At 40.6% G+C, this 23,110-nt stretch overlaps 1 long non-coding RNA gene across 1 annotated transcript; it reads left to right on the top strand.

Moving 5' to 3' along the window:
- LOC8075483 lies at nucleotides 16,886-17,180 on the top strand. Its single transcript, XR_002451135.1, has 3 exons — nucleotides 16,886-16,907; nucleotides 16,996-17,088; nucleotides 17,167-17,180. It is a non-coding gene; the product is annotated as an uncharacterized LOC8075483 (long non-coding RNA).

Raw genomic sequence — 23,110 nt, 5'->3', positions numbered from 1 at the left:
AAATTTTATAAGCTACACAACATATTTCGGTGACCAGAGCTGATTTTGAGTGTAACAGGGTGAATTTGGCCAAAACAGTTTGGAAATCAAAATTCAATTTGAGAGGATTCAAATTTTTGCATTGGGGCAGATTAGAATTTCCAAAATTACTTTTGTTTTTCCTAAACAACTTGAAAAACTCCCAACATGAAAGTTGCTCAACTTTTTGTGCTCTACAACTTTCGTCTTGACCACTTTTTAAAATTCCCAATGGATTTTGAATTGGAGGTTTAATTTGGAAAAGGGGACACTTTTCGGAAATCTGTATTTTCAAAATTACTTTGAATTTTGTATTGAAACTTCAAAAACTCAAAACACCAAAGTTGTACATCTTGCCAAGAGCTACAACTTTGCTTTTGAACTCAACCTCAAATTTTGCTTAGTTTTTGACTTATGCAAAAGGGGGCAAATCTAGGATCCAGAAATCAGGGTTTTCCCCCCTTAGCTTTTCGGAAAATTTCCACCCTAGGGTTTAGCAACCACACAAGCATCAACACACCACATAAGCACACTCTACCTCCCTAAGCTCAAGCAATCAAAGTAAACTGGTTTTAAGTTGATGCATACTAATATGCTTAACAAATATGATTTGCAATGCTCATGATGACATGATCCGTTTTTAGTAACCGTAACATCGGGGATGTTACAGGCATACATTCGTCTCTCGATACGATAACTATCGATTTACACGTGCGCTATTAGAGTACCTGCAGAAAACTTCATTGCAGCCTAACAGTTCCCAATATATCACTCAAGAAAGCAGTAAACTAAGTGCACATTGCTTGGACTTGCCCCACATGCACAAACAATGACACCACAACTACCCGAGAAATTAAATGCTCCCCAATTAAGTTTCTTTCGTGGTTCCAAGGTCAGACATGTAACCACTCCAGAAAACCACCGCGAACACTCCCCTAGACCGCCATTTGGACGATCATGCTCTCACAGCTCACACTTACCAGATCGTAGGTGCGACATTGTATAATTTAAATCTAGCGACATATGTGGCTAATTCACATATGAAGGCTACCTCTACCATTAGACCACAGGGTAGCATAGTGCGGTCATCACACATCCATACCTGAGTACTGCCGGAGATGCATAAAATAAACCCCCCCCCAAGTCAGTACTTAAATAGCCACCTATAGTCCTTATATGGGCAAGGAGGATTCAACCACTGGCATAACTTCAATATTGATTTTCACAATGTTATTTAAAAACTCTTTTGTTTTAAAATACACAAACGCTGCATTTATAATGCTGAACTTGCTCTGATGCCAGCTGTCACAGAACTGACCAAATTATAAGAGTTCAAGTGTAGAAACGATCGGCAAGCAATCAAGTTTCCAAACTTGAGCCCATATAATCCCGGTAGTCCACTGAAATCACGAAGGACTTCAAACCAACTTGCAACAAACCAAGATCGTAATAGTTGAACATAACACAGCGAATGTTACATAGTCACTCAATGCCGTCGAAGCGGCACCACATCGGAGTTACTTAGTTATTAAAACACATGTTTGTAGTAGTGGAAGCAAAATAGTTACACACACTTTCCAAAGTTCATTTCACAAGTTCATGTTCAGCCAGGGTCTCATGCCATCCATCCAAAAGCAACAGGTACGAAGTAGTTAGAGAACCGTGCCCAACGGTTTAGTCCTCATCCCCAGCGGGATGGAGACAGGTCTTGCAGAAGCCATCATAAAAGATATCATCTACAATAGGTGGGAATAAACCCTGAGTACGAGGATGTACTCAGCTAGACTTACCCGTCTAGTAAAACATAAAAGACACCAAGGATCATGCAAGGCTAAGTATATAGTGGAGCTGGTTTGACTTAACAATTGCCAAAAGCTTAACTGATAGCTATATTATTGTAAAAGCATCATATTAATCATTATTAGCCTATCACTAGATTAGCACCTATACTAAACACATCACTTGATTATTACAAGCAATAATAACCATATCATGTTCATCATATGCTCTTCCTTGCTATCATCATTATTATGAACCATTGTCCTTTAGTGAATGCTACGTTTGCCGCTGCTCTGTCAAGTTCTCACTATCCGGGAGAGACGCCGATTCGAATCGATTCCTATCCAGCTGGAGGGTTATTCCTAGTACTCACCCAAGCATCCCTCGTCGGAGAGCCAACGGGTCACCTTTGGTACGACTCAGGAATCGCGGCTCCGATCAGCGCCGCACTCCCAGGGCTACCACTCTGCCAGGGAGGTCAGGAATTTTAACTCACCTTCCTTTGGTCTTACGCCAATGGTCCCCCGCACACCGCACTTCCTCTGGTAGTGCGCACTTTATACTTGCCGGTCTTCCGGCCTGAGTCATACTACTAGGCTTCGCGGTCGGAACGAGTTATCCGGCCAACTAAGTGTTAGGCATGCGTTCAAAATGACAAGAGGACGTACAACGGTCGGTCCTTAGCTGCCACAGACGGAGTTACTACAACCTTGCAAAACTCCACCCGGCTTATGTCAATTTAATCAGATTCTTTACACGATAGCACATATAGACAATCGTGATCCGACTCAACCCTATCTCGCGCAGGTGACAGGATATCACCCGACTTCTACCGATTAAAGCATGACTAAGCTGCTACTCGATCCTAACTCTATAACCAGGTAGTGGTAAGATATCTGGACAAGGATTGAGTAACATGCAGCAAGGGTTTCATCACAACTCCTCTTAAGTTAAAAGCTTATGAAATTGTCTACAACTCATCTTTAAACATCACAGCAAGATTCATAAGTTAAACAAGTCATATAAACAAAGTTCCAGGTTCTGTCCCAGAAAACAGAAAGCACCTATTTCTGGAACCCAACTTGGATAAGCTATATCTTTCAAATTATTGAACCAAATGATCCCAAAATTAAACCACAGCTAGATTATACAGTTTACAACAACTTTGATTTAGACAAGTCTTCCAGCAAACCAAGTTATCAACATGTAAAGGTTAGATTACCCCCTTGCTGTCCAGGGCAGCTCTTAACCCTCTAATTAATTATTTGATGACATAACCAAAACACATCTAGTACCAGCCAAATGGCTTACAAGCACAAGCATATCATAAGACAACTAGAACATCATTTGTTAACCCCTAGATATTAACTAATAAAGCATTTATCAATTTAATTCTATAAAAGAGCATTATTACAAGATACCAGCAAAGGTGCTTAGAAAAATCTACAAAAATTACAGAAGCACAAGCATAGCATCTATACCTTACCATAAAATTTTCAGAGAAATTGCACATGCCAAAATTGAGATAAGCATTTAACATGTGACAAGGTGTTTATTTCATAAATTCAGAAACGTGGCTTATTTAGTGTCAAACAACAGATTTCAGATTATTTACATACTACTATTACCATAAAGAAGTGTGACACCAAAGTAGAGCACCAGCATAAGCATCAATTATTTACTATGATTTAATTAAGAAAACAAGCCATATCTCAATCATGAATTATATATCACAGATGTAGTACTCCAAAAATCATGAAATATTTGTCATTGCATTCTCATACCACTTAGAGACTACCATAAAAATTTCATAGCCAGATGAGCAGTATAACAAGAGATATGAATTCACTCATAAATAATAAGATTAAATCCTAATAAATATTTTTCCCAGAAAACATGGTTCATTTTATATTTTTACAAAACAATAGCCATCTTAAGGAATCTCACATAATTGGTTTCACAATTTTTGGATCTCAGAAACAGGAGATATGATTTTTGTAAGAAAGCTAAAAATCTGGATTTGAACAAAAGAAAGGAGAAGACCGTTGAGTCACTGACAGCGGGTCCCGCGCGTCAGCCACCCAAAGAACAGAGGACGCCTTCGTCGGTGAATGCTCGCCGACGGTGAGCTTCTCCAGCGGATCCAAGGGCACCAGCGTGATCCTAGAGTGATTCCGCATCGATGGAGGTAGGTGGCGCTAGGGTTCTAGTAACGGAGAGGGGTCGCCGTCGGCCATGCCGGCACGGCGGAGCTACCCCGGCTTACGCCGGCCACCTCCGACCGGTAGAGCGTCGGGGAAGGGTGGCTTAAGCATCAGTGAGCTAGCGCGGAGCTTTCTAGGTAGAAACGCCTAACCCTAATGACTCCGGTGAGTCTGCTTACGTGCGAGGTGCTCGTCGGCGGTGAGCACGGCGGTGCGGCAGCCGTGTTCCCGCACGACGATGGTGTTTCAGCCAGAATGGCGTGGCGTGAACCGACGCCAAGACCTAAGCAAACCTTAACGCGACTCAAAAGGAAGAAAGGAGGCGAGAACGGAGCAGCGGCAAGGTTCGCCGGAATCGGTGTCGCGACGGCCGCGAACCCGACGACGACGAACTCGCGAAATGTCGCTTACCTAGGGAAGATCTCGTCTAGCCGAGAGGCGGAGGAGATGGAGGAGCTCGAGGCGGGCTCGGAGACGCTCGGAGGCGAGGCGAAACGCAGAGGCGAGGGCGCGAGGAGCTCGCGAAGCTCACGGCGGCAATGGCGACGGCGTTTTCGCCAGGCGGAGCGCGAGAGAGAGACAGGGAGAGAATGGACAGGCGCTGAGTGAGTGCGGTGTGTCGTGGCGTCCATGACGACACCGACGGCCTGACGGGCGGGGCCAATGCCGGCGTACGGGCGACAAATGGCGGACAGGTGTCGCGCCGGGTGACCACGACGGCGAGCTCGAGTCTGATTCAGACAAAACGATGACCGACTGACACAGCTACTTTGACAACGATTATCTCCAAAACCAAAACGAATTAGGAGATGGTGTAGTTGACAAAGTTGGAGTACTAGCTGAGTTATACCACATTGTCAACTAGAGCAAGAGCTAGATCGGCCTGGTTTGAAAGATATGAAGTTTTCAAAATCAATCAAGCAAACTGCAGCATCCCCAGACTTAGAAAATTTTTCTAAGTGTTGGAAACGGCCCCCAATCCTGCCTTGTGGGTCACTTTTGAGCTAGTTGTGTTCATGTTTATGAGATGGCCATAAAACAACTTTTGTTCCTTATAAAATTTGCTACAACTTTGCTGTAGAAAGTTTTGACATGCAAACATTTTATGAAACACTTTTTAAAAGCCTAAGCAAAAGAGGTTTCTAGGGCCTATACTTGTAAGTATGACTTAAGTAATTATTTTGGAGAAGTGATCAACATGAACATTGTTCCTAAGGTTGAGTTAAGCATAGATAAGCTAATTACCAAGACATAGCACACAAATATAAGCATGGTACACACCAACACAAGCAAAGGAAACATGATTAAACAAGTTAAAGCACACTTAAGCATAAAATGAAATGGCTCAAGGTAGATGATGATCATGCTATGCTTGAGTAGATGATAATGCTCATGTTATGCATGTGATTGATGCAACCATAACACTAGGGTGTTACAATTAGCACTATCTCCAAACTGACCGAACCAAGCTTCCACTTGAGCCTCTTCACCAAGGAGTACCAAACAGTGCGTCCAAAATGGTTTCTTAGACTATGGTGCATAAGGCGCAAACTATGCACCTATCTTGCACTAAAACTTACAATGTCGACAAACGAACCGAAGCAAGATTCCATATGACACACGTCATCAAGGAGTTCTATTGTTTGTGTCCAAATTAATTTCTAAGCATATGGTATGTTCCATGCAGACCGTGCATCTATCTTGCATTAAGTTCAGCACTATCTCCAAACAGATCAAACCGAGCTTCTAGTAGAGCCTCTTCACCGATCTACCAACAAGTGCTTCCAAAATGGTTTCTTAAACTATGGTGCATTAGGCGCAAACCATGCACATATCTTGTACCGAAACTAACACTGTCTCTAAACAGACCAAATCGAGATTCCATATGACACAGGTCATCAAGGACTTCCATCGGGTGCATACAAATTGATTTCCAAGCATATGGTATGTTCCATGCAAACCGTGCACCTATCTTGCATCAAGATTAGCACTATCTCCATATAGACGGAACCGAGCTTCCACTTGAGCCTCTTCATATGGTTTCTTAGACTATGGTGCATTAGGCACAAACTATGCACCTATCTTACACCAAAACTAACATTGTCTCCAAACAGACCAAAGCGAGATTCCATATGACACACGTCATCTAGGAGTTCCATCTGGTGCATCCAAATATATTTCTGAGCATATGGTATGTCCAAATTGATTTCTTAACATATGGTACGTTCCATGCAAACTGTGCAACTATGTTGCATCAAGATTAGCACTATATCCGAACAGACCAAATCGAGCCTCCACTTGAGCCTCTTCAACTACGAGTACCATCGGGTGTGTCTAAAATGGTTTCTTAGCCTATGGTGCATTAGGCGTAAACCGTGCACATATCTTATACCAAAGCTAACACTGTCTCTAAACGAATCGAACCAAGATTCCATGTGACACACATCATCAAGGAGTTATATCAGGTGTGTCCTAATTGATTTCTGAGCATATCGTATGTTCCATACAAACCGTGCATCTGTCTTGCATCAAGATTAGCACTATCTCCAAACAGACCAAACCGAGCTTTCAGTTGAGCCCCTTGACCTCGGAGTACCATTGGGTGTGTCCAAAATGTCTTCTTATCCTATGGTGCATTAGGTGCAAACCGTGCACTTATCTTGCACCGAAACTAACACAGTCTCTAAACGGACCGAAGTGAGATTCCATATGACACATGTCATCTAGGAGTTCCATCTGGTGCATCCAAATATATTTCTGAGCATATGGTATGTTCCATGCAAGTGCACCTATCTTGCATCAACATTAGCATTATCTCTAAACAGACCGAACAAAGCCTCCACTTGAGCCTCTTCACCTAGGAGTACCAACAGATGCTTCCAAAATGGTTTTTTAGACTTTGGTGCATTAGGTGCAAACCGTGCACATATCTTGCACCAAAACTAATACTATCTCTAAGCACACCAAAGCGAGATTCCATATGACACACGTCATCAAGGAGTTCTATCGGGTGTGTCCAAATTAATTTCTAAGCATATGGTACGTTCCATGCAGACCGTGCATCTATCTTGCATCAAGATTAGCACTATCTGCAAACAGATCAAACCGAGCTTCCACCGAGCCTCTTCACCGAAGTACCAACAGGTGCTTCCAAAATGGTTTCTTAGACTATGGTGCATTAGGCGCAAACCATGCACATATCTTGCACCGAAAGTAACACTGTTTCTAACCAGACCAAAGAGAGATTCCATATGATACACATCATCAAGGAGTTCCATCGGGTGCATCCAAATTGATTTCCAAGCATATGGTATGTTCCATGCACCTACCTTGCATCAAGATTCGCACTATCTCCAAACAGACCGAATCGAGCATCTACTTGAGCCCCTTCACCAAGGAGTACCAACAAGTGCGTCCAAAATAGTTTCTTAGACTATGGTGCATTCGGTGCAAACTATGCACCTATCTTGCACCAAAACTAACAATGTCTCCAAATGGACCGAAGCGAGATTCCATATGACACACGTCATCAAGGAGTTCTATTGTTTGTGTCCAAATTAATTTCTAAGCATATGGTATGTTCCATGCAGGCATCTATCTAACATCAAGTTTAGCACTATCTCCAAATAGATCAAACCGAGCTTCCACTTGAGCCTCTTCACCGAACTACCAACTGGTTCTTCCAAAATGGTTTCTTAAACTATGGTGCATTAGGCGCAAACCATGCACATATCTTGCACCGAAACTAACACTGTTTCTAAACAGACCAAATCGAGATTCCATATGACACAGGTCATCAAGGAGTTCCATCGGGTGCATACAAATTGATTTCCATGCATATGGTATGTTCCATGCAAACCGTGCACCTATCTTGCATCAAGATTAGCACTATTTCCAAATAGACGGAACCGAGCTTCCACTTGAGCCTCTTCATCTAGGAGTACAAACTATTGCATCAAAAATGGTTTCTTAGACTATGGTGCATTAGGCACAAACTATGCACCTATCTTGCACCAAAACTAACATTGTCTCCAAACAGACCAAAACGAGATTCCATATGACACGCGTCATCTAGGAGTTCCATTAGGTGTGTCCAAATTGATTTCTTAACATATGGTACGTTCCATGCAAACTGTGCAACTATGTTGCATCAAGATTAGCACTATATCCGAACAGACCAAATAGAGCCTCCACTTGAGCCTCTTCAACTACGAGTACCATCGGGTGTGTCTAAAATGGTTTCTTAGCCTATGGTGCATTAGGCGTAAACCGTGCACATATCTTATACCAAAGCTAACACTGTCTCTAAATGAATCGAAGCAAGATTCCATATGACACACATCATCAAGGAGTTATATCAGGTGTGTCCTAATTGATTTCTGAGCATATCGTATGTTCCATGCAAACCGTGCATCTATCTTGCATCAAGATTAGCACTATCTCCAAACAGACCAAACCGAGCTTTCACTTGAGCCCCTTGACCTAGGAGTACCATCGGGTGTGTCTAAAATGGCTTCTTATCCTATGGTGCATTAGGTGCAAACCATGCACTTATCTTGCACCGAAACTAACACAATCTCTAAACGGACCGAAGTGAGATTCCATATCATATAGGAGTTCCATCTGGTGCATCCAAATATATTTCTGAGCATATGGTATGTTCCATGCAAATCGTGCACCTATCTTGCATCAACATTAGCATTATCTCTAAACAGACCGAACAAAGCCTCCACTTGAGCATCTTCACCTAGGAGTACCAATAGATGCTTCCAAAATGGTTTTTTAGACTTTGGTGCATTAGGCGCAAACCGTGCACATATCTTGCACCGAAAACTAATACTATCTCTAAGCACACCAAAGCGAGATTCCATATGACACACGTCATCAAGGAGTTCTATCGGGTGTGTCCAAATTAATTTCTAAGCATATGGTACGTTCCATGCAGACCATGCATCTATCTTGCATCAAGATTAGCACTATCTCCAAACAGATCAAACCGAGCTTCCACTGAGCCTCTTCACCGAAGTACAAACAGGTGCTTCCAAAATGGTTTCTTAGACTATGGTGCATTAGGCGCAAACCATGCACATATCTTGCACCGAAAGTAACACTGTTTCTAAACAGACCAAAGAGAGATTCCATATGATACACATCATCAAGGAGTTCCATCGGGTGCATCCAAATTGATTTCCAAGCATATGGTATGTTCCATGCACCTACCTTGCATCAAGATTAGCACTATCTCCAAACAGACCGAATCGAGCTTCCACTTGAGCCCCTTCACCTAGGAGTACCAACAAGTGCGTCCAAAATAGTTTCTTAGACTATGGTGCATTCGGTACAAACTATGCACCTATCTTGCACCAAAACTAACAATGTCTCCAAATGGACCGAAGCGAGATTCCATATGACACACGTCATCAAGGAGTTCTATTGTTTGTGTCCAAATTAATTTCTAAGCATATGGTATGTTCCTTGCAGACCGTACATCTATCTTGCATCAAGTTTAGCACTATCTCTAAACAGATCAAACCGAGCTTCCACTTGAGCCTCTTCACCGAACTACCAACTGGTGCTTCCAAAATGGTTTCTTAAACTATGGTGCATTAGGCGCAAACCATGCACATATCTTGCACCGAAACTAACACTGTTTCTAAACAGACCAAATCGAGATTCCTCCTCTTGGCATTGCAGGGCACTAACAAGCAAACGCAACACGGTGGGCAGCTTGAGCATGTCACGCTTCCTCTGCTTTGCACGTAGCACAAAATTTAACAAAAGGAATCAACCAAAGCACAATGCTATAGATCAGATGATGTTCGGAGTTTTTTAACCTTAGACTACTACTCCCTCCATCCTAATTATAAGTCGTTTGACTTTTTTTTACTTCAAATTTTACCACTCGTCTAATTAAAAAAATTGTGTAAATATATGCAAATTTAAGTCATTCTTGAAGAACTTTTATTAATAAACCAATACACAACAAAAAAAAAGTGATGTGTTGCACAAAATTTTAAATAAGACGAGTGATCAAATTTGATATTAAAAAAGTCAAACGACTTACAAATTTGGAACGGATTGAGTAGTTCATAACAAATGCATTGACAATGTCTTGAGATATTACAAAACCCTCATTTATAATATTGTCTTACTGTTTCAAGTTCAAAATGGCTAGCCGTGCACAGTGTGAAATCCCAAGATGACTAAATTCATGCTTACATTGTTTTTGATATTACTATGATTTATGTATTTGAATATGTGAAGTGAGATTTGGACAAAAGGAATTCTACGTGCATATATTTTGTTATATTATAAAAAAAATTCTGCTTGTATATTTTGGTTCCCTCCTTAAAAAATAGTATGTACTTTTTTTGGCGCTAAATAAAACGCGGGATGCTGATCTATTCTTTTTTGGCGCTAAAAAAATGAGGAATCCTGATCTCTTTATTTTTGGCGCAAACTTCATTTTCCTGCAGGTACATAAATGAGAAATCTCGTATCTATCTGACCTCTGCCCACCGCTCAGCTCTACAGAGCCTAGCGATCCGCAAGGACGGTTTCGGCACGGATCCTACAGGCGCCGCCTCACCGGCCCTTCCGGCGGCGGCCATCCTCGCCGCCCTTCCGTCCCTGCACCTCCTGCCGCAGCAGTCCCTGTCCCGATTTCCTGCACCTCCTCCTGCAGTCATCTCCTCCTGGTGCAGATCCTAGAGCCGCTGCCTCGCCGGTCCTTCCTGTGGTCGCCGTCCTCGCCGCCCTTCCGTCCCTGCGCTACAACAGTTCCTGTACCACATCCCTGCACCAGCCGGGAGGAGCACTTGTTTACTCGTACTGCAGTGGCCTCCCCATCATTGTCCACCGGTGCCTACTGTGGGTCAGTAAGCTTCAATTTCCATCTCCATAATCCTGTTTCCCTGTATTGATCTGATATAAAACCCTGCACCTTAGGATCTGATGCCATTTTGTTCACCTGAAATTAGCTATATCGATCTGATATTGTGTAAACAACTGAACGTATAGCAGTTGTAGATACAAATTGATTTCATAATTTTGCAATGTAGATGATAGATATCTCTGTTACAATGTGTTGATAACCATCTTGTTACAGAGATCCAAAGTTACACGTTTTGCTTGATTATAGTTTGATTCAAGGATTCTAAGTTGAGGCATTTGTGTTAAAAAGTCCTGGATGCAGGGATTGTAATTGAGGGCACATTTTGTTTTGATTACTCATAGTTCTTTATTTTTTTCTTGCAGTTGCAAAGGGTGTAAGTTGTTCTCGGAGGGAGAGGGAGTGCATCCTCTGATCCTAAAAAGGCAGTATGTATTTGCTCTTTATTATCAAAACATCTTTACTATGAAAATTTGAAAGAATGTGGAATCTGAAACTGTTGCCTGGTGGTGGATTTTCATTCACTCAGGATGGTAGATACCTCTATTTTGACTCTATATTTATTCTCACAGGTAGTTGTATAGTCAATCATATATATGCTATATGGCACCAAGTAAAGCATGGATTGACCTAGTTGATGATCGTATTAGTGATGAATGTTTAGATGGAAACACCTCAAAAAAAGATATTTATTTGGCTGGTGTTAAAAAGTTTCTGGACTATGCCTTCAGTAGGACTGGTGGGGATGTTGAAATCAAATGTCCATGTGTCAGATGCTGCAATACACTATTCTAGGTCTCATGAGGTAGTGTATTCTCATCTTAAAATATTTGGAATCATAAGAAACTATAGATTTTGGTATCATCATGGAGAAGTTTCGGGTGAGGCTGAGTCAGATTCAGAAGTCGAAGAGCATCCTGATTCCCAGGGAGCAACTGAAGAAGGTTATAATGCAATGGATGAGCTTCTAATGGATTTATTTCCCCAGCAAATTAACCGCCCAATCAATGAAGGTACATCACATACATCTCCAAATGAAGCATTTGAAGAACAGCCAAATGATGAAGCACAAAAGTTCTATAAACTCCTTGATGACTTGAACCAGCCTCTCCATGAAGGGTCTCGTACTTCCAAACTATCTGGTATAGTTAAACTGCTTAATACAAAGAATTTGGGAAAGTGGAGTAACAAGTCCTATACTATGTTAGTGGAATTAATCTGTAAGGACTTCCTACCAGAAAACTCTACTTTGCCAAATTCTTATTACAAAGCAAAAAAAATCATGAAGGACCTAGGACTAAGTTACCAAAAAATTGATGCTTGCAAAAATGATTGCATGTTGTATTTGGGAGAAGATATAGGTGCTCAGTTCTGCAAAGTATGTGAAAGATCAAGATGGAAGAAAAGTAAGCACTCTGGTGAAGACATAGTGTCAACCAAAGGGAAGAAGATTGCAGAACATACTATGTGATATTTTCCTATTACACCAAGACTTCAGCGACTATATATGTGTAGGAAAATTGCATTTTTCTGTAGATGGCATATAGAGGGCAGGGTTGATGATGGTGTGATGCGCCATCCTGCTGATTCTAAAGCATGGAAACATTTTGATGAGACTCATCCCGATTTTAAATCTGAACCTCGCAATTTAAGGCTATGCCTTGCTGGTGATGGTTTCCAACCATTTTCTACCACTAAAATCTCATATAGCATTTGGCCTATATTCCTTGTTCCTCTCAATTTGCCACCTTGGTTGTGCACAAAGCAGCAAAATGTATTGCTTTCTGTGTTGATTTCTGGGCCAGATGGTCCTGGGGATGCAATTGATACTTACCTGCAACCATTGATTGACGAACTAATTGCACTATGGGAGGACGGTGTTGACACTTATGATGCATCTACAAATACTAATTTCAAGCTTCGAGTAGCCCTTCTTTGGATGGTTCATGACTTCCCAGCATATGGAAATCTATCTGGACATAGCACTAAGGGGCGTCTGGCTTGTCCTGTTTGTCAGAATAAAACTTGTTCATTGTGGTTATCAAAGGGTAAAAAATTTTGCTACATGGGCCATCGACGATTTCTTCCTAAAGATCATAAATGGAGAAAAGATAAAGCATCTTTTGATGGTAATAAAGAGTTTCGTGACCCACCAGAGCCATTAACTGGAGATGAGGTGCTACAGCAGGTGAACAATCTAGAAGGGATAGTGTTATCAAAAGATCCTAGCAAGAAGACCAAGATATCACATAGTGAAAGAGGAGATAATTGGTTAAAGAAAAGCATATTTTTTCGTTTACCTTATTTCAACACACTTTTGCTGCGTCATAATCTAGACGTGATGCATATAGAAAAGAATATTTGTGAGAGTATTCTTGGAACTCTTCTCAACATAATAGGAAAGACAAAAGATAATGCTAATAGTCGTCTTGATTTGCAACAAATGAATTTAAAGCCACATCTGCATCCTACTGAAGATGGTGGCAAGACTAATTTTCCACCAGCACCTTATGTTCTTCCTCCAGAAAAGAAGTCAACACTATTACAGTTCTTCAAAGAATTGAAAGTTCCAGATAGCTTTTCTTCTAATCTTAGTAGATGCGTTAATTTGAAGGAGCAAAAACTTTCTGGATTAAAGAGCCATTATTGCCATGTCATCTTGAATCATATACTTCCTTTGGCATTACGAGGACTTTTACCAACAAGTATTTATGAACCTTTGGTAGAGCTTTCCCAATTCTTCTGCACATTGAACTCCAAAGCATTATCAGTTGAACAGTTGAAGCAACTTGACTCTCTAATAGCAAGAACATTATGTAAGCTTGAAATGGAGTTTCCTCCTTCTTTTTTTTTGATCCAATGGTGCATTTGCCTGTCCATTTGGCTAATGAAGATTTGATCGGTGGACCTACAGTATATCGTTGGAAGTATCAATTTGAGAGACAAATAAAATTTCTAAAATCTCTAATTCGCAACTTTGCACAACCTGAGGGTTCGATAGCAGAGGGTTACATTGCATATGAATTTATAAACCTGAGTTCGAGATACTTGGATGATGTAGAAACAATGCACAATCGCGATGGACGAATCAATGATACATCAGACCCAGCAAACTTCTATTTATCAATATTCTCTTCTACTAGACGACGACTTGGTGCTCACAAAACAAGGGATCTTGATATGCTTGAGTTACAACAGGCTCATATTTATGTACTCAGGAATTGTGATGAGGTCCAACCATTTATAAGGTATTATTTTTGCTATGTCATTCTTATTCTAACATACTGTTTTATCTACCTACTCTTATTATTGTTTATATATGTTGAATTGCAGTGAGTACAACAACAGTCAAGAGGGCTCTAAGTTGCCACCATTTACACCCAGCTGGAATCAAAATTTTATTATGTGGTTTAAAGATAAGGTACATGACAATGTTTTTGTTTTAAAAACAAAAGTTGTGTAAATTTATTTCAGGAGCTTTACGTGATTTATTATCAATTTGCAGGTACATCAGTTACATGAGAGTGATAGAAGTCAACAAATGGAAGACCTATTGTCACTGTCACGGGGCCCTATGACAAACATAACTTGTTTTTCTGGCTTTGACACGCATGGATATAGATTTCGCATTGAAAGTCTTGATAGAAATCGGTGCACACAGAATAGTGGGGTGGCTGTTATTTCAGAAGAGAATATGGATGGTGACCATGTAGACTACTATGGTGTCTTGACAGAGATACTTGAGCTTCAGTTTTTAGGTGGAAGGCGTGTGCCATTATTTCGCTGCAAGTGGGTTGATATATTTAATAAAACCCGAGGGATAAAGACAAATGTTTATGGGCTTGTTAGTGTAAACTTCAAATGTTTACTTCAAACAGATGAGCCACTTGTCTTAGCTAGCCAAGCCTCCCAAGTATTTTATGCTAAGGACAATCTAATCAAAGGATGGCACATGGTCTCCAAAATGCATCCACGTGACACTTATGATGTACCCCCTGGAGATTCAGATGATGAAGGTGTTGAACCTGAGGATAATGATGGCGACGATGAAGAGGACATGCCTGAAGATGCCTTAGCCATATTGTCCAATGGAAAGAGAAAACGATGATCCAATGTTTCACATTGCTAGACTAGACATCGGAGAATTTGTCACATTTGCTAGTCGAGTTAGACAACAACTATTATAATATTTAATGATTTATTTGTTCCCATAATCTTTCTTCAACTTTCAGCGGAATTGCAGGGTTTTGTGCTTACCACATTGATGTTACTCTTGTACTCATGCACTTATAAATTAATTGATATGGCTTCTATTTGTGCAGGTCCTCACGATGCAACCGGGCAGGTATGGAAATCTCACAACCACAGCATTGAGGAGATCACAATACATAAGTCCTGGATTGCTTCGTCAGCAGCAAGTGAGGCGAACCTACCCAAACATTAGTAGTGAAAGAACAATCCACAACAGTCTAAATGAAGACACTAATAATGTCCATACATCAGTCAGGAAAACTACTCAAGTACCAGAAGCAGGTTAAGGATGCTATATCTAAGTTCTCTCTAATTAACTAGAAGTTCATGACAATGTATGTCTTAGAAATAGTTTACATAACCTGTTGTTCACTCCTATCTGTATTCTTGTAGATGATTCAGAACATGGAGGTGCATCAGATACTTTGTTTGATAGGACAGTAATAGCAAAAAAATCCAAATATGCAAGTCAACCATGTCCTTTAGATGCTAGCGACAATTCAGATGATGACGAAGCAACAGATGAATGGCATGGATGGAATAGGAAAACAAAGAAGTTCAAATGTTAGACTCTGGCATCTTAAATGAGTAGAAAATCTATATCGAACTATTTTTTCATTATTTACGGTTATCACTTATGTGTTGCAGCCACCTTCATTAGAGATGACTATAGGGTTGTTGATCAAGATAGGATTCTTACTGGAAGGAGCAGAGATGACAACAGGCCTATTGATCAGTACAGGGCACGTGCTGAGAGGAGTAGCATTGATCACAGAGCCATTGATCAAGAAAATATGCATGCCGAAAGGAGACAGATTCCACAGAGTTCTACATATTCAATGCAGGATGGTATGGAAACAAATACTTATGTTAAACACTTTGTAGATAAACATTTATTTTCTGAAAGTGCATGTTGCGACAAAAACAACCAATCATGGATAATGAAAAAGCTTAATGAGGTGCTAATAACATAATCAGGAATTATTGTTTAGCACACATGTTACAAGACTCATTTACTGAAAGATACTCCATCTGGACCATTTACTTTTAGATGAATTATCGGATAATGACAACATGGAAACTGAGGAAGTACAAGAGCAGCAGCAACCCGCAGATAAATCAAATGGTCTGGACACTCAACCAAGTAAAAAAATACTTTTCTTCACCAAAATGAATTTGACTCTTTTCTATATATGTTTTAGGTGGCAAAACAGTACAAAAACGGCAAGGTCGTGGAAGAAACAAATGTAAGAAGGTTGCAAAACTCAAGACAGGCGAGAAAATTAAAGTAGTGTTCTACAACAATCGGGCTTTATCTAAAACATTCCCAAGGCAGTTGGGTAGAATAGTCCGTGATTCTAACATTACTCCAATTAGAGTGAAGAAATGGACTGATATAAGTCCAGCAGCTCAAAAACACATTTTTGATGCAATTAAGGTACACGCTTCCTTACATATATAAGTCCAGCATACTCAGTTTTTTCCTTCATGAATCTTGTACTCATATTGAAACATTAGTTTAATACCTATTTATGCAGGACAAGTTTGAAAATGCAAATCCGGACATTGAAATTGATGTATACAGAGCTGAGATCATGGAGCACGCTAGAGATCTATGGAATAATTGGCGTGGAGACTTGAATCGGCAATTTGTTAAGCCAGCAAGGAATATGCAGCAAGCTATTAAGAATTGCCCTAAAGGGATTAAAAAACCTGATTGGGAGTGGCTTGTCAAGGAACGTTTCTACAGCAAGGATTTCATAGTAAGTTTAAATCTTCTAAGTTACATAGTGACAACTTGTGTGCTGCATATTTTATCCTTAGTGACCATGGTATTTCGTGGAACTGTAGGATAGGAGCAAGAGAAACTCCAAAAATAGATCCAACTTGAAAATTCTTCATCACAGTGGTAGCAAACCATACAGACAGATCATATGGGACAATGTATGTATAGTATTCTGTGCTCACTTTTTTCAGTTATTAACTCTCATTACTTGTGTTCTAATGTTCTACCTGTAATAGGGTGGCAAGGAAAATAATCCTCCAACTTTGGATAAATTATTTTCTCTCACTCACATGAAGGATGGCACCTTTGTGGATTCTGAAACCTCTACCAAGCACGTAAGTTCATAGTTGCCTTTGAATTCATTTTGCTGAACATTATTGTAGATTAGTTACAATTGTATTTGGCGATATCCCTCTTATACAAGAATAAATACACATGTGATGGTAGAAGCACCTAATTTCAATTGCTCTGTTCACAGGCAGAGATTGAGGTGGAAAGGCTATGGAACCCTACCCTTTCTAATGTGGAACTTATGGACAAGTGCTTTGATTCTAATAGGCGTGACCATGTTGTTGGTTATGGTGGTGGAATAAGAGCAAGAGATATACGGAGTCCGACTGTTACCAAAGCTGAACTGATAGAAAAACTTACACAGTCTGAACAGGAAAAGAAAGACCTTCAAGAAGATAATCGAGCACTTCACGAGGAAAATCGGATGATTACCAATCGTGTTAGCCGAATGGAAGAAGAATGGGCAGAATTAAAGCGCAATATGAGTGCTAGTTTAACTCATGGATAAAGAGTGAATATCTGTAAGCATCGACATCAAGAAAGATTAATTATTTATACCTGATCTCTTTATTTGATTTTATTTTTTGTTGCTGATATGAAATTTGCATATTGCAGGGAGCAAGATGAAGAGCAACATTACTAGCATGACCTCACAGTTGTTCATGAGAAGGCATTTGATGGGTGGATCCCTTCAAGCATAGCGTAGTACTACCTTGTTATTTGTAGGATTGGTCTTATTTTAGCCAATATTAGTTTCATGTTTTGGATTGTGTTTTCCCCTTGGTCACATGAACCATCCAGGACCATTGTGAAGTTGAATTTGTGGAATGTTGAAAATTAATACATTTATTTTCTATTGTGAAAACATGTCATTGTTATATCGCATATTGATCGCTGATGCTATAGAAGTGCCATTCCGATATAAAATTATTAGTGATAAATGTGTGGTGGTTGATGCTATAGAAGTGGTCACTAATACTCTCTATACTACTTTGTAGAAACAATTTGCGACCACAAATGTGGTTGTTAATGCATTATGCAAGATGGCACTATGATATTAACGATGACAAATGTGGTCGTTGTTACTGTAAACATGGTCGTTAATGCTAAAGTATCAACGACCACATATTATCCCGTCGTTGAAAAGTTAACGACGGGAAATTGTACGTGGTCGTTAATTGTATTAACGACGGAGCCTTTAACGACCATGGACGACCACATTTTTGTGGTCGTTAAAAACTATTTACGACCACATATCAACCTTTAGCGACCACATATCCCGTCGTTAATGCCACTTTTTCTTGTAGTGTTAGGTGCAAATTGTGCACCTATCTTGCACCGAAACTTACAATGTCTCTAAATGGACAAAAGCGAGATTCCATATGACACACGTCATCAAGGAGTTCCATCGAGTGCATCGAAATTGATTTCCAAGCATATGGTATGTTCCATGCAAACCATGCACCTACCTTGCATAAGGATTAGCACTATCTCCAAACTGACCGAACCAAGCTTCCACTTGAGCCTCTTCACCAAGGAGTACCAAACAGTGTATCCAAAATGGTTTCTTAGACTATGGTGCATTAGGCGCAAACTGTGCACCTATCTTGCACTAAAACTTACAATGTCTGCAAACGAACCGAAGCAAGATTCCATATGACACACGTCATCAAGGAGTTCTATTGTTTGTGTCCAAATTAATTTCTAAGCATATGGTATGTTCCATGCAGACCGTGCATCTAGCTGTAACACTCTTGTGTTAAGCGAACTAAAACATGACATGTCATCATGAGCATTGCATAGTTTATTGTTAAGTAAACCCTGATGCATTAACTTAAAATAAGTTCACATTTGGTTGAATGTGCTTAAGAATTAAAGTGTGTTTATTTTATGTATGGATGCTTGTTTTGGAGTTTAAAAACCATGGGTGAATGTTTTTCCGAAAGGCTTAGGGGGGAACCCTAGTTTTCAAAACCCTAGATTTGCCCCCTTTTGTGCAATTCAAAAACCAAGCAAAATTTGAAGTTAAGTTTAAAAGCAAAGTTGTAGATCTTGTCAAGATGTACAACTTTGGTGTTTTGAGTTTTTGAAGATTTAGTACAAAATTCAAAGTAATTTTAAAAATACAGATTTCCGGAAAGTGTCCCCTTTTCAAACTTAAATCCCCAATTCAAAATCTGTTTGGAATTTTGAAAAATGGTCAACATGAGAGTTGTAGGGCTTGAAAAGTTGAACAACTTTCATGTTGGAAGTTTTTCAAGTTGTTTTGGAAAATCAAAAGTAATTTTGGAATTTCTAATCTGCTCCAATTAAAAATTGAAAATTCTTCCCAAATTGAGATTTGATTTCAAACTGTTTGGCTCAAATTCATCCCTTTCCATTTCAAATCTGTCTTTGGTCATTAAAGATGTTTTGTAGCTCACAAAATTTTGTACAAATTTTATTTTGACAGAAATTTGACTTCTGTTCAAATTTTGGTTGTTTTTCGCTAAAGAACAGAAAGGGCTTTTGGGGAAAAGGGGGATAAGCTCGGTCCCTGTTCATGGCGGTGGACCGCCGAGCTGGAATCGGCGTTTGCCAGCGCGTGAGCACCGTGTCAACTCGTCCCAGCGCGCATCCGTCTCCGTGGCATCGAGTAGCAGCTGCTGGCGCCTCTGCTTGCTTCGTGGCGTTCCATCCTGCGCTCACCGACGCCATTTACGCCACCGGAGCACCGACGAGCAGTGACCCATTCCAATCCAAATTCATCGAAACCAGTGATCCTCATCCAAATTCACCACGGACATAAAGTGGTTACTTCCTTGCGCACCTTCCGAACCCATCCTTCCTATCTCTATCGCACCAGAGCCCCGGCGTTCGTCGTCTTTCTCCCCGCCGGCGACAGAGCGCCACCGTGGTCAAGCTCGTCGTGGTCAGCCCATCCGGGCAACTTTCTGCTCTCTCTTTCTCTCGTCTTTGCTTCGTCATGACCTTGTGATGCTCATCAGCTCGTTCTTTTCTCCGTTGCTTCACAGCTGTCACCGGAACGTCGGCTTCTTCGTCGGAGCTCGCCGCCGGAGTCACTGGTCGCGTGGACGAGCAACACCCGGCTGTTCTCCGCTCCTTCTCTCTGCGTCAGCACACCCAGGGTGAGACGCCAATGCTTCCTGACCTCTCCATTCTTTCTCTACCAGTCTAGAGCCCCCGGCGTAAGCACCGCCGCGGCCATGTCCGCCGCCGCTCGTGGCCAGAGTTCGCTAGAACAGTAGAGTTAGGGTTTTCTAGCTCTTTCGGTTGCGGGTTGCTTGCTAGTGCTTGTGCTCGCCTCCGTTTGGTTTGGGGTGGCCGGAGTTGGCCGGCGTAAGCCGCGCCGCCGCGTGATGTCGCGCTCTGGACGGCCGGGGCGTCGGGGACCTCGCAGTTGTAGAGATGAGAAAAGGGAGGGGTTTGTTTGCGAAGCCGTAGACTCATGTGAATAGTTGGCTGGACTGCGGGTTAGTTTAGCTTAAGCCGAGGGATCTTTTTGCAAGATCGCCATGGGACGCGGGTGTTTGGCCGGTTGGGCCGCTGTGCGCGCGCAGTGGGCTGCTCAGCTGGGCTAGTGCTGGGCTGAAAGCCCAGTTAGGGCTAAAATCTGCATTTTTCTTTTTTGTATGATTTAAACAGTAGCTAGTTTTGTTATTTTTGCTATATTTAATCTATAGCTCTGATGTTCATGAAAATTTACATGCTATCTTATGATATGTCTGTGATAATATAAAAATTATCAAACTTGTATATTGAGTAATTTTTCTGTGATAATTAAATCCATGCTTTAATTAATAAATGAAGCTTTGATGATTTATCTAGCTCTCTGTAAAAGTCCAAAAATTATGAAATTTGACATGTGGGTTTGTGTTACTGTTATTTATCTCCATGAATAATTTCAACTCTTTTTGATAAAGTATGCTCTGTCTCTTAATAAAGCTATTTAAAATAATTATAAAAGAAATAGAAATAATTATTCCTTTAGGCTTTGTGTGATATTTTGGATTGATTGGCAACCAGTGGTTACTTAGCATGATATGCTCCCTGGTTATGGTTTAATTCATGTAAATGATCCTTGTGATATGTTAAGTCCACAACATTGTTTAATAAAAATAATAAAATTGATTTAGTAATAACCCATGCTTTGATAGCTAGATTAGTTTATTTCTTTACCATGAAGGTAAATTGTACTCGAGGTAGTCATGTTTATTGTTGTCGTCCAAGAACATGTAACCTGTCTTTATTATGCCTTGAGTATAGCATAATCATGCATATGCACTTTTACGTATAGAATACGCTCCGGAAGAATCTGATCCTCAGTGGGTTGCTTCCGAGTTTGTGGATCCTTCGGGTTTTGCTGAGTTGTCGAACGTCCCTTCCGGTCAAGGCAAGCCCCGGACATTAAACCCTATCCTTGTATTTTCATAAAGTTATTTATATCACTTGAGTTAATATGATGCATTAGGTGAATAGGAATTGAGTGAATCCTATTTGCTGCATTATCTACCTTGATGATTCCATATTAACTTTGATACTTGTTTTATGAAAATACTTAGTATGCTTAGCCCTGCTCATTAGATAAGTTTTCAAATGAGAAAGTTTGAAGGGTTGTTGTGGAATACTTTTATGGTTAATAATGTTTAAACTTGAGACCGGTCGGTGGACTTGCTTTAAGAATGGAGTCTTAAAGTAGTGTCTCCGACTGTGTCGATTAAGGACCGTACCATTGTTGGCCTGTTGTGATTGAGACCTTTGAGTACAGCCCACATGCGCTGGTAAGCCTTACCTATAGCTATTCCGATACTTGAGAACGGCTAACCGCGTACTGGGAGTGGAGAGATGGCGAGAGTAGCGTGTACCCACCTTACGGATCTGAGATGACCGGAAAACATCTAGATTGGCTGTAGGATGGTGGTGTACTGTACTCTCGGGTGACGCTGGACCCGTTCTTGTATGGGAGGATCTATAGAAACAGGTTGACATATGCAAGATTAAGTTCTACATATGTCGTGTGGTACTGAATCCCCAGCTGGGTTTAATCGATTCGAATCGCCGTGTTTCCTCGGATATGGAGCCTCAATCCTCACCCCATCATCGTAGTAATAAGTGAATCTTTGGTATAAGAAAGAGGTGATTTGGTTATGAAAGTAGGATAATGATCTTGGTTAGTTATAAGTGATAATCTTGAGTTAAAACTTGAAAGTAGGCTTTACTCTTAGTAAGCTTTTATGCAAAAGAAATACTTGATCTTGATAAAGCTTTACCTTGAATCCCTATAGCCTGCATACCTGAGTTTCCACCTCTTTTATAGTCGGTTAAGTCTTGTTGAGTACTTTTGTACTCAGGGTTTATTAACCCCTGTTGCAGGTGAACCTCTTGAGAATCCTTTTGATGGTCATGGTTACTTTACTCTTGTGGAGGAGAGTAATGATGATGAGGAATCTGATGTGTGACCTTGGGCAAGTAAAAACTTGTTGTGTGATCTATGGTTTATGTAATATAAAGTTCCGAAGCTTTTATGTATCAAATACTTATGGTTTGTAAACTATGAACTTAAGTTTCAATCTACGTTATGTAACCTTTCCGCTTTTACTCTGATTTCTCTTATCTATGAAATGTTGTAATACTGTGATGCTTGATGAGGGAATTCCTGAAAAGAATGTTACGTGGATGATTCGGGTTTCCCGAGGACACCCGACAGACTTCTTGAGTCATTTGGAACTCGTGCACGTCGATCAGAAGTCTTTGGGACAATGATGTGTGCATGTGGGCCACTTAATTCAGGAGGTTCTGCCACACTATCTTGCATCAATTTTAGCACTATCTCCAAACAGATCAAACCGAGCTTCCACTTGAGCCTCTTCACCGAACTACCAACAAGTG

This window comes from Sorghum bicolor, chromosome 3 (assembly GCF_000003195.3).
Source record: "Sorghum bicolor cultivar BTx623 chromosome 3, Sorghum_bicolor_NCBIv3, whole genome shotgun sequence".
NCBI lineage: Eukaryota > Viridiplantae > Streptophyta > Magnoliopsida > Poales > Poaceae > Sorghum > Sorghum bicolor.
This window is presented reverse-complemented; position numbering and strand designations above follow the sequence as displayed.